The following is a 12,351-nucleotide window of genomic DNA, read 5'->3' as shown; positions in this document are numbered from 1 at the left end:
TCCTACACTGAGTGGTCTGAGCAATGAAGGAAAACGTGCTAAATGCCTTCTTAACCACCCTGTCTACATGCAATGCAACACTTGATAGATGGAAGACATTGCCTGCACCATCTCCAGAAGCCTGTTTATGCATCGTCAGTCTGGAGTGACCTTGCACAGTTCCTGAGATTTGCCCTGGACGTGGCAGACAGGGAGAGTATGTGCCCCAGCTTGTGGGCAGAGCTCTGGAGGTCCTGCCGGTGGGGGTGGTGCAGAGAGGGGGAATGTCTTCTTTTCCCCCAGGACCAGTGGTGGAGGCCATGACACCAGACCATGTCAGCCTGGTCTGAGGTTATCCCCTGGGTCAGTGCAGCCTGAGCCATCAGGAGGAATGCCCGGGAAGGTCAATGTCCTTCTGCAAATCGAGGTATGAGCTACCATCGTCTCTCTCCGATACCTCACACTCACTCTGCACCTTACCCACCTCCCACCAAGGCTTGTGGCCTACCACTCTTGCTATTGCCTGCAACGTCTTCCCTCACTCACTCTCGCCCATCCCAGCCCCTTACACCACTAACCCTGCATCCCCTCTGTGCTGCCTACTCACTCGCTTGGGACACCTCCCAACCCTCAGCAACAGGAACAGCTGTACAACTCACTTTCGTCTCCATCAATACCTGACCCAGTCTCACTCCAGGATAAAAACAACCCGCAGTATTGGCAGAAAGAGTCAAGATGGGTGGTGGGCTGTCTGACATTCGATTTTTCACTCCTCATGAGGAGAGAATCCAAGCCTCTAGACTGGTATCGGAGTCTGCCCTGACTCATTGCCTTGGCACTCCCTGATCATAAGCTAACGCCATTGACATGACTGAGGCCTGGTAAGGTTCCTGACTTGGTTACTGTGATAAATGGCAAAGCAAGTCATAGGTACTTTGAGCCTGGTATCTCTGGCTGAGGGGGCAAAGTGCCCACAGATAACGCAAGGCAGGGAGGCTGTGAGCATCAGGGTAGGCTCAGAGTGGGTGAGCGCTCTGCCAGTGAGTGAAGATCCCAGAGATACGACCTGGCCCCCTGAGCTGAGGGTGTGTCCCTGAGCACACAGCATCCTTGCTGTAACAGTACAGTGAGAGTTACTGGGACAGCACTGTCCTGCAGAAGTGTCCTATAAGTGGATCGGAGATGGGTGTTCTTAGAAGCTTGGCACCTGCTGGATACCAGTGTCCGTGGTGGGTGTAGCTGGTGCCCATGGAGTGTGCCCTGAGATGTTGGTGCCCAGTGCCCCACCTGGAGATCCTTCAGAGCAAGCAGCGAGCTGAAGTCACCGGGTATCTGCCATGACCACCACATCGAGATTTTTCAACGTCGAGCTCGGTTGGTGCATTTGGTAAGGTAGGAAGCTGAATATTAGTGAGGTGGGTTGAGGCCTTAATAACCAGAAACACTCCACTTTAATTAACAAATCATTGCCGTCTAGGGAGAAGCCTGTCTCACAACTGGGCAAGATGCAACATGTTGCTCCTGATGGCAAAATAGACATCACTAGGGCTTCTCATCTGGTCCTATCATAGCCCGTGTCACTCAGACCCCGAAAGGATTCCGTTTGACTTGTCCTAGCTAATCAATACTGGCACATAAAATCCGGACCTGCATTCTCAGGTATCGTTATCAGTTTGTGGGTTCATAAGGAATTATGCATGGGAGTACAACCTTTTAATGTTTATTTATGGTCAGCATCTATTCCGGAACACATTATAGTCTCTCATACTGTATCATTGAGTACATCGTAATTAAAGATAGTTACAACATGAGAATCATACTTTATATTACGCACAATCTTCAAATCCACCTCAAGGAAAACCTTGAATATTCAAACAGATATGTCAAGGAAATTATCTTCTCAGTCCAGTCTAATTTCTGAAGAGGAGGTGTTTTTTATCTCAAGATGGAGGAAGTCTGTAGAGAAATTTAATTAAAGTGAAGGGTTGGGCAGCTCGGAATATTGTCAGGATAATTCATTTTGTATCAAGTGCACTTGGCTTGCAATGAAATATTTCTGAAAGCTGCCTCACCACGACAGATTTATTTTTAAAACTGTATTTTTAACATGGCCTATTTAAATGTACAGAGCAGAAAGTCTATCTGTGCTTGATGAAATGGAAAAATAGATTTGGTCCAGAAGAGAGTAAAGGTCATAGTAATATCTCTGCAAGTTATCAAGGTTTTTGCACCAGTGAGAGATCACATGAAGATATTGGGCACCAAAAATCCTGTAACATTATTCATGGGGTTATTTGACATATTGCTGTGTGTGGAATTTTAATGCGATTCAAAACAAGCAGGCTCGTCTGTTTATGCATCAATGATCAATCACTTTCTATTGTTGAAACGAAAACCAAAACTGTTGGAGAAATTCAGCAGGTCTGGCAGCATCTGAGGAGAGACAAACATAAGGTCATTGGACTCAAAACATTGACAGTCCTTTCTTTCCACAGATGCTGCCAGAGCTGCTGAGTTTTTCCAGCAATTTCTGTTTCTGTTTCAGATTTCCATCATCCGCGGTCCTTTGTTTTAGTCCTTTCTATAGCAGCTCGCCCAGTCTACCTACTCTGGAATGAGAATTCAAGGGGTCTTGGGTGGAAATAATGTTGACTGGCAGAAAGATTTGCATTTATGTAGTGCCTCCAGATGTCACATAGTGCTCTGAAGTGTAGTCACTGTTATAATATAGGTAAACACAGCAGACAGATTTGGGCACAAGGTCCCACAAGAACAATACGATGCATGGCCTGTTTTGATTGATGTTGGTTGAGGGCTGGCTATTGGGCACAACATGGGGATGAATCTCCTGAAATTGGAACTTATACATTTTTCCGAGAATACAGACCAAGGCGGCCTCAGTTTAAAATCTGATCTGAGAGTGCAGCATCCCCTCAGTGTTACACTCCCATAGTACTGCTGTGTAGTGTCATCCTGGATTTGATGCTTCCTGGACCCAGCTTCTGACCCAGGTGAGGTCACTGTCAGCTTAGCCACTGCTGTCCCCAGAGTCAAGTGAAGGGAACTGTCCACGGCACGAGGATGGTCTTTGATAACTTGTCCAGCTCTTACTGTCGATTGAGTGAGTTGGAGTCCAAAACGTTGAGTGCCAGTTGACACTAGGCTTCAAAACTGGTCCTGAGCATCGAAAGGGCAGGCTGTTTGGCCTGTACCAGCCCTTTGACTGAGCTGTCTAAACCTGGCACATGTTCAAGCTTCTATAAAATAGCACCCCAACATCTAGACGTACCTAGTATTGGCCATCATTGCTGATCTTCAGAAGAGGTAGCTGCCTTGGATAGAGTTGTTTATACCTTTACATTCCACAGAAGAGATCCTACAACTTTAGCACCTTGTGTTTTGTACAGTTGAGATCAACAAACTCCCCCTTTGACCACGGCTCCTATATCTGTTCTGTACAGGACCACATCAAACAAACCACAGACCCAGTTCGGGAAGCTGAGGAAGCGGTTAGCTACTGAGCAATAAACCACAGGGAGACCTTGGAACTTTTTTCCCAAAGAAGCAGCACAGTTATTGTGACTTACAGATTGACTCATGGCTATTAATTTGAGTGATCTACCCCTTGCTGTCATTTACCATGTAAACAGTACACATGTATACCAAGCCTCTTTAAAGAAATAATGGCTTAAAATCTATCCAGCACACATGATTCTGAAATATACTGAGGTTTTAAGAAGAATGAGAGAGAGTTTTAATTCTTTCGAGTCTTTTGTTCTTGTTTAAAAGAGCTGTTATTTAATCTTTCACCATGGAAGGACTTGCAGTATGTCAGTTGCTGGTACCTGTTATGGACTTGAGATTGGGCAATGCATGAGCTGGTTTGATGGTGATTCATGAACTGCAATAATGATTCATAGGTGGGAAATTTGTGAAACTATTGTTTTGTGATGAATGCCTTGCATTTACTGGTACGTTAGTCAGATTGTGGCCGCTGTCAATATGCAACAAAAGCCGTGTCTCCGCTGCGTCTTCGTTCTTACTGACCCCCAACCCACCTTTTTTGACCCGCCCGCTTCTCTGACTCCTCCCTGATGCTTCTCCACTGTACCCCGTCTCTGACATTTGGCAATGGTGTAATAGCAAAGCCCTTATGTCAAGTGCATGGAAAGGATCTCGTGGTAACTGTTTTGACAAAGAGCAGGGGATCCTGGTCAATGTTTTCATGGAAACAGATGATTGACTGCTTGCTATTGCATTGCATTATGTCAGAGCCTGAGGTCCACAATCTGGCCACTGGCTTTCATGGGCTGAGACATCCAGTGGCCATATAAATAAAAGGCTTGCTTTTACTCACCTTCACTGGTTTTCTCTTGTACTTGCTGAGGTTCTGTCTATTCTTCTCTACTCTGCCCTTTTTTGTTTGCTCCCTCTCGTTCTGGCCTACCCTCGCTCTCAGTTTCTCTTCCTAGCTTACCGTTTCTCACGTCTGCTCTTTCGCACGTCTCTCTTGCTCTCTTTCCCTCTCTCTAGCTTACCCGTGTTTTGCTACTTTCTTGTTTTCTTTCTCTCACATTCAATCTCACCTTCTCTCTAGGGCTGGCAGCTTGGAGTCAGCCATTGCTCACTGTTGGGTGGATTCTGCCAATAAAAGGAAGGGAGGGTTGGATGCTAAAGGGTGAGCACTTCTGTTGTGTGCCAAGTGTGGCAGCCACTGATTTGTTGCTGGGTCAGAGAGAATCCCCCTGCCAGATGTTAAATCGAACAGCACCCAGTAGTGCTTGAGAAATGAACCGAGATCTGAACAGCATCATAAAGCTGACCATGTGCCTAAGAGTCATGTTGCCAAGGCCTGGGAGAAGCCTGGTGATACACTAATGTCACACTCCCAAATGACGTGACCAGATGTTTGATTTTATCCCAGATGGCCTCAGGTTTAGCTGTCAAGTACCAGGCTCTCTGTACCAGAGAGAATTCCCTTCTGTGTCACATCTACATGGCTTCATTTAACTCTGGTTTCTCTTTCCCATTTTGAGAATACATGGCATCTTTCTGGAGCATTCGTACAATTGAGCATAGACTTTCTCAGTTTCAAATAACCCCTTCAGGATTTTTAAGCAAACACTTCTGACCTGGACCTTTTAAAAAATTAAGTTATTTATCCTAAGATAATTTCTTCTTAACAGTCCTAAGCTACTTCCCTTTGTCAGAAACAACTCTTTCACACATTCAGCTTCAGCCCAGACTTCTGCAAAGCTGCCTCAAACTAAACCTGAAAGCATTTTTTTTCCTGGGTATGGATGTTTCCCCGAGGCCAAACAAAAACTAGTCCTGAGTCTTCTATCTTAAAGCCTAATATGTACACTGTTGACTTTATTCACTCATAAATTCTCCTAATGTAAACAAAAGCCCATTACTCTTCATGGCAACTCTCTAATACGTTGTTTTAAAAGAAATCAGGTTATGGATGAGGTTGTAGACTTGCAGATGTTTGATTGCAGATGTTTTGACACCTTGCTAGGTAACATCGTCAGTGCGCCTCCGGTGAAGTGTCGGTGTTCTGTCCCGCTTGTTAATTATATACCTCAGTTTGCTGGGGTGGTTGGCATCGCTGCCAGTTCTGTGATGAAACGTCTACAATCAAACACAATGGCTCGGCGAGCAAGTCTACAACCTAAAAGAAATCACCATGGTTACAAGTTAATCATTGGACCCATTCAGAAAACCCCATATGCCACTCATTCAAAATCCAGAATGAATGATATTAAAATATATTTGTCATGCATCTTACATTGCAACCATTTCAGATTCACATAAACAGTTCCTTCTACCCTGCCCTCTATTCTCTTTCTTTCCCATTCTTTCTTTCTACTCCAGCATCCTTTCCCCCTCTCTGAAAACAGCAAATGCTGGAGATCACAGTGGGTCAGACAGCATCCATGGAGAGAGAGCAAGCCCTCTCTCCTGAGCTTGATGATGTAACATGTGGAGTAAACTCAAAGAGTTAAGCTCAGCGACTCTGATGGGTGTTAGCCACAGCCTGATGTGTATCGAAACCTCAACAAATCTGCGATATATGCATACACACACAGTGGAGTTCATTTGGGAAGGCATAATTAACTCTACTTTCAGTAAATGATTTATTTTACTGCTGTTATGAGATGTGGTGAAGGGTAGTGGACGATGGACATCAGGCTTCCTGGTTAAACCAAGTGCCGCCAGGAACACTGCTGCAAGAGTTGCCCAGTATATTTTGTCGACTAAACATGTCAACAAAATTGTAAGGGAAATTTACACCTGGTCTATTCTGTCCTTACCGAGGTGAGTCAACCTACTTAAAGACTTACTGAAAGCAAAATTACTCATTTAGTTCTCTTCATTACATGACACAGTTCACTGGGTCACACACTAACCTATGAGTCAGACATATTTGGGTTTGTGTCCTGCTCCAGGATTTCTTTTCCATTTATTGATGTCTGTTCTTGATACATTTTCTGTTTATATTTCTTGCACGAACATGTGCAGGAGGGAGAGTTTGACACAATGTTACTTTGCACCAGCAAAGAGCCTTTAGTGCTGTCCAAAATTGACTAATACATGATTTTTTTTCCCTTGTACTAAAGGGAAATGGAATGGGAGAAAAATGCCTGAACCTCCCACTGTGGTGAGGTCTAGCACCCAGAACTCTCATTGCCGTATAGCAGTTGACATAGCATAGATCAGTTGGAAATCCTGAGCTGGCAACTTGCAATGGAAAATGTTGACACTAAAGCAAGACCACAGTTGGAATGGTATGAACAGTTTCGGGCCCTTTGTCTAAGGAAAGACATACTGGCATTGGCGGAAGTCAAGAGATGGTTCACTAGGTTGATACCAGGTATGGAAGGTTCTGTCTGATGAGGAGAGGTTGAGTAGGTTGGGCCTGTAGTCATTGGAGTTTAGAAGAACGAGAGGCAATCTTGTTGAAACATAAAAGGGATCTTGTCAGAGGAGATGTGGAGAGGTTGTTTCCCCTTGTGGGAGAGGGTAGGACCAGATGGCATAATCTCAGAATAAGTGGTCACACAATAAAGACAGAGATGATGATCCATTTCATCTCTCAGAGGGGAATTTATCTGTGGAATTCTTTACAGCAGAAGTCTGTTGCGACTCGGTTGGTAAGTATATTTAAGGCTGAATGGAATGATTTTTAAACAGATGGGGAATTCAGGGTTATGGGGAATTGGCAGGAAATTGGTCTTGAGGATTATCAGATCAACCATGATCTCATTGCAAGATGGTGCAGACTCGATGGGCTGAATGGCCTACTTCTACACCTGCATCTTATAGTTTTGATAGTGGCATCCCTGCCCCAAAAACTAGAGATCATCCTTCCTTGCCAGAATCGTTCTTCCAATTCATTTATTCCCAACAGTTGTTGAACTGAGTGGCCTGTTAGACCATTTCACAGGTTGGCGCAACATCGCGGGCCGAAGGGCCTGTACTGCGCTGTAATGTTCTACTTTCTATTTCAAGAGAGCACTTTGCTATGAGTCTAGAGTCTAGAGTCAGATGCAGGTCGGAGGTAAGGATGGAAGATTGCCTTCCCTGAACGCCCAAGATATTTCTTTGGTTACAATTACAGAGATTAGCTTTTAATTCCAGATCTATTAATTCTCCCGGCTGCCATGGAGTGGGGGGAGAAGGTGGGATTTGAACCCATGCCCCAGACTGTGAGCCTCAACCGCTGAATGACTGGTCCAGTGACAATACCATGACATCACCATGTTCACCTGAGTTAGTGAAGTGAGATGGAGGGGAGAAAGTTTCCATGAAACATAAAGGCCAGCATTGACTTGTTGGGCAGAATGGCCTGCCACTGTGCTATAAATTCTAAACAAGGAAACGGTTGTGAATGTTAAGGAAGGCTTCGTTCTCCATCTTATTTCCTTAATTTGGCACTTTGCCTGGCATTCAGTTATCCTCTTCTATACTCAACAGAGCAGGCCCATTTTCTCTGTTTTATGCCTTCATTTGCACCTATTTTACATCTCTATCTTTCCTTCAGCACCATTAGTAACCACAACAGAGTTCTGCGGAAGGGTCACCGGACCCAAAACGTTAACTCTGTTTTTTCCCTTCACAGATGCTGCCAGACCTGCTGGACTTTTCCAGCAACTTGTCTTTGTTGTTGATTTACAGCATCACAGTTCTTTCGGCTTTTATTTACCATTAGTAACCCCTTTGTCTTTTGCTGTGCTCATCATCCGTTCTACTGTCTCTTCCTCCCACAGCATAAAAGCCACCATTTTCCAGCCTCTTTTACTTCTGAACAAGAGTCATATCGGCTCAAAATGTTAACTGTTCCTGTTACCAAGACAGTGCCAGACTGACTGAGTTTCTCCAGCTCTTTCTGTGCTTGTTCCAGATTTCCATCATCTGCAGTATTTTGGTTTTATTTGCTGCTCAGATCTAATCACCTTTGAGAGCGTACAAACATTCGGCCCCTTGAGACTGTTCTGCCATTCAATAGGATCATGGCTGACCTGATTGTAATATCACACCTACGTTCTTCCCTACTCTGAGTAACCTTTCATCCACTAGCTTTATAAGAATCTAACCAGCCCTGCCACAAAAATGCTTGAGGACTCTGCCTCCGCTGCCTTTTCAGAAGGGGGTGGTGGTTGAGCTGCTGCGTTGATTCGCTGCAGTTTGCATGTTCTAGATTATTAATGCTGCTGGGAAGGGAGTTAGGAATAAGTAGCATGTGGATGTTGACTTAAATATTGTTCCAATCCCACATCAGCCAAGCCAAAAGGGCTGCCATTATTGGTTAGGTTTATGGACTGGACAGACTTTATCAATTTGTTATTGGGCTAGAAAAGATTTGATTTGATTTGAATTATTATTGTCACACGTACCAAGGTACAGTGAAAAGTGTTGTTTACGTGTTTTACAGGCAGATCATACCATACAAGTGCATCAGGGTAGCACAACAGAACAGAAGAGTCTGTTCTATTTCCCATTCCTTAAATTGTTGTCACATCTTTCCGAGTAGCTGAGTAGTTAGAAATGATGGGAAGTCCCTAATTCCAGTGAAGTTAGAGTGTCGAGATGATGACCAAAAAGCATTCATGATCTGATTGGTATTTCTCGCTGCTGTGATTACAGCTCCCAGCAATTGTTCCAGACCCTGTGGTCAGCAACTCCTGTTGATCCATTTACATGATTCACAGAAGGCAAACAGGGGAATGATGGTGCCTGTTTACTTAGACAGCAGCGTGACTTTTTTTTACCCTATTGCTGTACCTCACAGGAGCTCCACTAAACCCAAATCCTCCAATTCAGGACCTTTTCTTTCTAAGTATTCACAGTGTCAGCAGAAAGCCCCGACATTTATCCCAATAACACTTCTCCCCTCCTACAATGTGTGAGTACAGTGGCTTTGATTATAGCTGGTTTTAATGTCCTGGCTGGCATTTTGCTTGCGATCATTTCTCGTTTTCTGAAAGAAAAATATGCAGTGTGTTTGAACTCTTGTGAGGAATGTTCATTCTGATCCAAGGGTTTTACTAATTTATCCAAGGGTTTTTTTAAAGAAAGGAAAAGAATGCATTTGTATTGCATCTTTCATAAATTCGACATTATAGTGTTTCACAGGAAGGTAGGAATAAAAGCCAGTCTTCAGCCTCTGCCCTGTCCCACGCTTGTTCCACCATTCAAAGAAACCAGTCTGATCTGTGAGACAACTGCAAATAATTTTACCCTATAACCTTTATGACCAGCAGCTATCAAAAATCTACCAGTCTCCCATTCCAAAATCAGCAACTGATCTATGTCAATTACTGCTTGCCATGTTAGTTTCTGAAACTAGAGTTCTGCGTTATTGAATTCTGAGTCCTATCCCTCGTATTCTCTAGACACAAAGGCCAGCATCCCATTTACCTTTTTGATTATTTTCTGCCTGTTCATGTCATTTTAATGAACAAGCCTCCACTGTTTCTAGTGTTTCACCATTTTGTAAGTGCTGTTGTAAGATTGGGATTTAACTCCATTTAGTCTCCCAGAGTGATCCAGGGAAATTTCTGTAAGAGCTCTCCTCTCTATTTACGGCTTGTTGTATGCACGCATTCCCTCAGCACCAGGTTAGAACGTCTGCTTCCATCCACTTCTCTCTACTTAATCATGCAACATTGTCGTCATCACTATACACATGTAATTCTGATGTACTCCACAAGTGCTATTTTCAGTTTTAATGTTTTTCAGTTTTAATTAGTGAATTGCATCACGGTTGTCCAAACTGAAATCCAGTTACCACTGTTTTGCCCATAGATTTGTCACTTAACCACTCAATATCTCTTTGTAATTTTTACACTGTCCTCTACAGTGCCTATAATCGTGCCTTTTTCTACGTCATTAGCAAATTTGAACATGTGGCTTTCCATCCTATCACATTAAGAGCTTAGATGATATGATGTGCATATTCCTTCAAGAGATGTATCTTAAATTAATATCATTAATACCAAATAATTTTTTTTGTATCTCAATTGGAAGAGAATTAAGTCATGTGCAAGACTTGTCTTCCTTCCCTTGATAAAAGTATATTTCATATTAATTACCACCTCAACAGGATATATTAGACCTGTGACTTGAAGGCAGTCTATAAGCAGCTCCAGTAGAAGTCAGATGTATTGTATTTCATAGATTTGAAGAAGGATCATAGAATCCCTACAGTGTAGAAGCAGGCCATTTGGCCCATTGAGTCCACACCGACCCTCCGAAGAACATCTCATCCAGACTCACCCTTCTACCCTACCCCTGTAACCCTGCATTTCCCATGGCTAATCCACCTTGCCTGCACATCCCTGGATACTATGGGCAATATAGCATGGCCAATCCACCCTAATCTGCACATCTTCGGACTGTGGGAGGAAACCAGAGCACCCAGAGGAAACCTATGCAGACACAGGGAGAATGTGCAAACTCCATGCAGACAGTCACCCTGAGGCTGGAATCAAACCTGGGTCCCTGGTACTGTTAGGCAGCAGTGCTAACCACTGAGCCACTGTGATGCCCCCCGTTTCACTCTCAGTAAGTGAACAAAATCAGTATACAGTCTTATCTTCACATAAAGAGCTGGTGTATTGTTTCAGCAATCCTTATGCGTGATTAGTATGCTTCCCTTGAAGTAAAGAGTATCACAGATAATAAATAGTTGAGACACCAACACAAATTCTTATGGGTGACGACATCAGATCCTGCCAATAAGGGTGTCACTTTGCCTGCCATGTCTGTCTCCAGTCGGCTAATTACCTAACCAGGTTAATAATTTAGCTTCAATTCCATTAGCTTTACAGCCACTAAAGAGTTTTTGAAGTGCAGGCCCTATTGTAGTGCGGGAAACAGGGCAGCCAGTCTGTACACAGCGCGCTCATACTGTCAGCAATGACGCAAGTGCTGGAAAATCCAGTTTCATTTCGGGATGTTGTTTGAGGAATCGTTCAGGCCATTAGGGAGAACTCCCATAACCACTTCCAAAATAGTGATGTGAGATCTTTTCTGCCAGCCATGGGTTAATGTTGCATCAGAAATACGGCACCCCTGACAATGCAGCGCTCTGTTAGTACTGCACTGGGAGTGTTAACCTGGGCTCCAGCCCCTTCTGACAAGGAGGCGAGAGCTTTCGACACTGAGCTACAAGTGACACATTTAATAAATGCAAATAAAACAATTTGTTAATCATTACAAAATAAAAACCTAAAGAATGGTGGATGCTATAAGACAGAAGCAAAACAGAAAGTGCTGGAAAAGCTCAGCAGTTCTGGTAGCATCTGTGGAGAGAAAGCAGAGTTAACCGCTGCCAAACTGCTGAGCTTTTCAAGCAATTTCTGACGTTTATGAGCTTGTTGCATCTAAAAGTCTGCACATTTAAAAATTGTACATGAAGAATGTGAGATGAATCACAAGTAGGAAATATCAGCATTTTGTGGTAAAATACATAATTCTACATTATATAACTTCTTTTCACAACCCACTGTGCTGTGTGCTAGAATAAAGACGTATTGTATCTCAATCGAAAGAGAAGTGAGTCACGTGCAAGACTTGTCTTCTTCTTCCTGATAAAATTGTATATGATATAACAGCCCAGCATGACTTGTCAATCTCAACAGCCCCCTGTGTGCTCTTTATTATTTTCTCTATTACAATTCCGACAGTGGTGCTGCATCAGCAGATTTGCAGCGCTTTTAAGGCCACTGCTTGCTTTAGAGATGAGGGCTGTCCCTCACAGTTCTGACTTTACTGACTATCCCAGCTGAAACTGAACTGCCTGTGCAGCTTGTCTCGATGTTCGGCGATTATGGATAAACAAAATTGATGAAAAGCCTAGACAAT

At 43.6% G+C, this 12,351-nt stretch overlaps 1 protein-coding gene across 1 annotated transcript in view; it reads left to right on the top strand.

Annotated features, from left to right (window-relative positions):
* The window catches only part of LOC109927333 (SLIT-ROBO Rho GTPase-activating protein 1-like), a 224,465-nt gene that overhangs the window by 93,953 nt on the left and 118,161 nt on the right, over positions 1–12,351 (top strand). The window lies entirely within an intron of this gene.

This window comes from Rhincodon typus, chromosome 18 (assembly GCF_021869965.1).
Source record: "Rhincodon typus isolate 14 chromosome 18, sRhiTyp1.1, whole genome shotgun sequence".
In the NCBI taxonomy this organism is placed as follows: Eukaryota; Metazoa; Chordata; class Chondrichthyes; order Orectolobiformes; family Rhincodontidae; genus Rhincodon; species Rhincodon typus.
The sequence above is the reverse complement of the archived record's forward strand: the minus strand, read 5'-3'. Positions and strand labels throughout refer to the sequence as shown.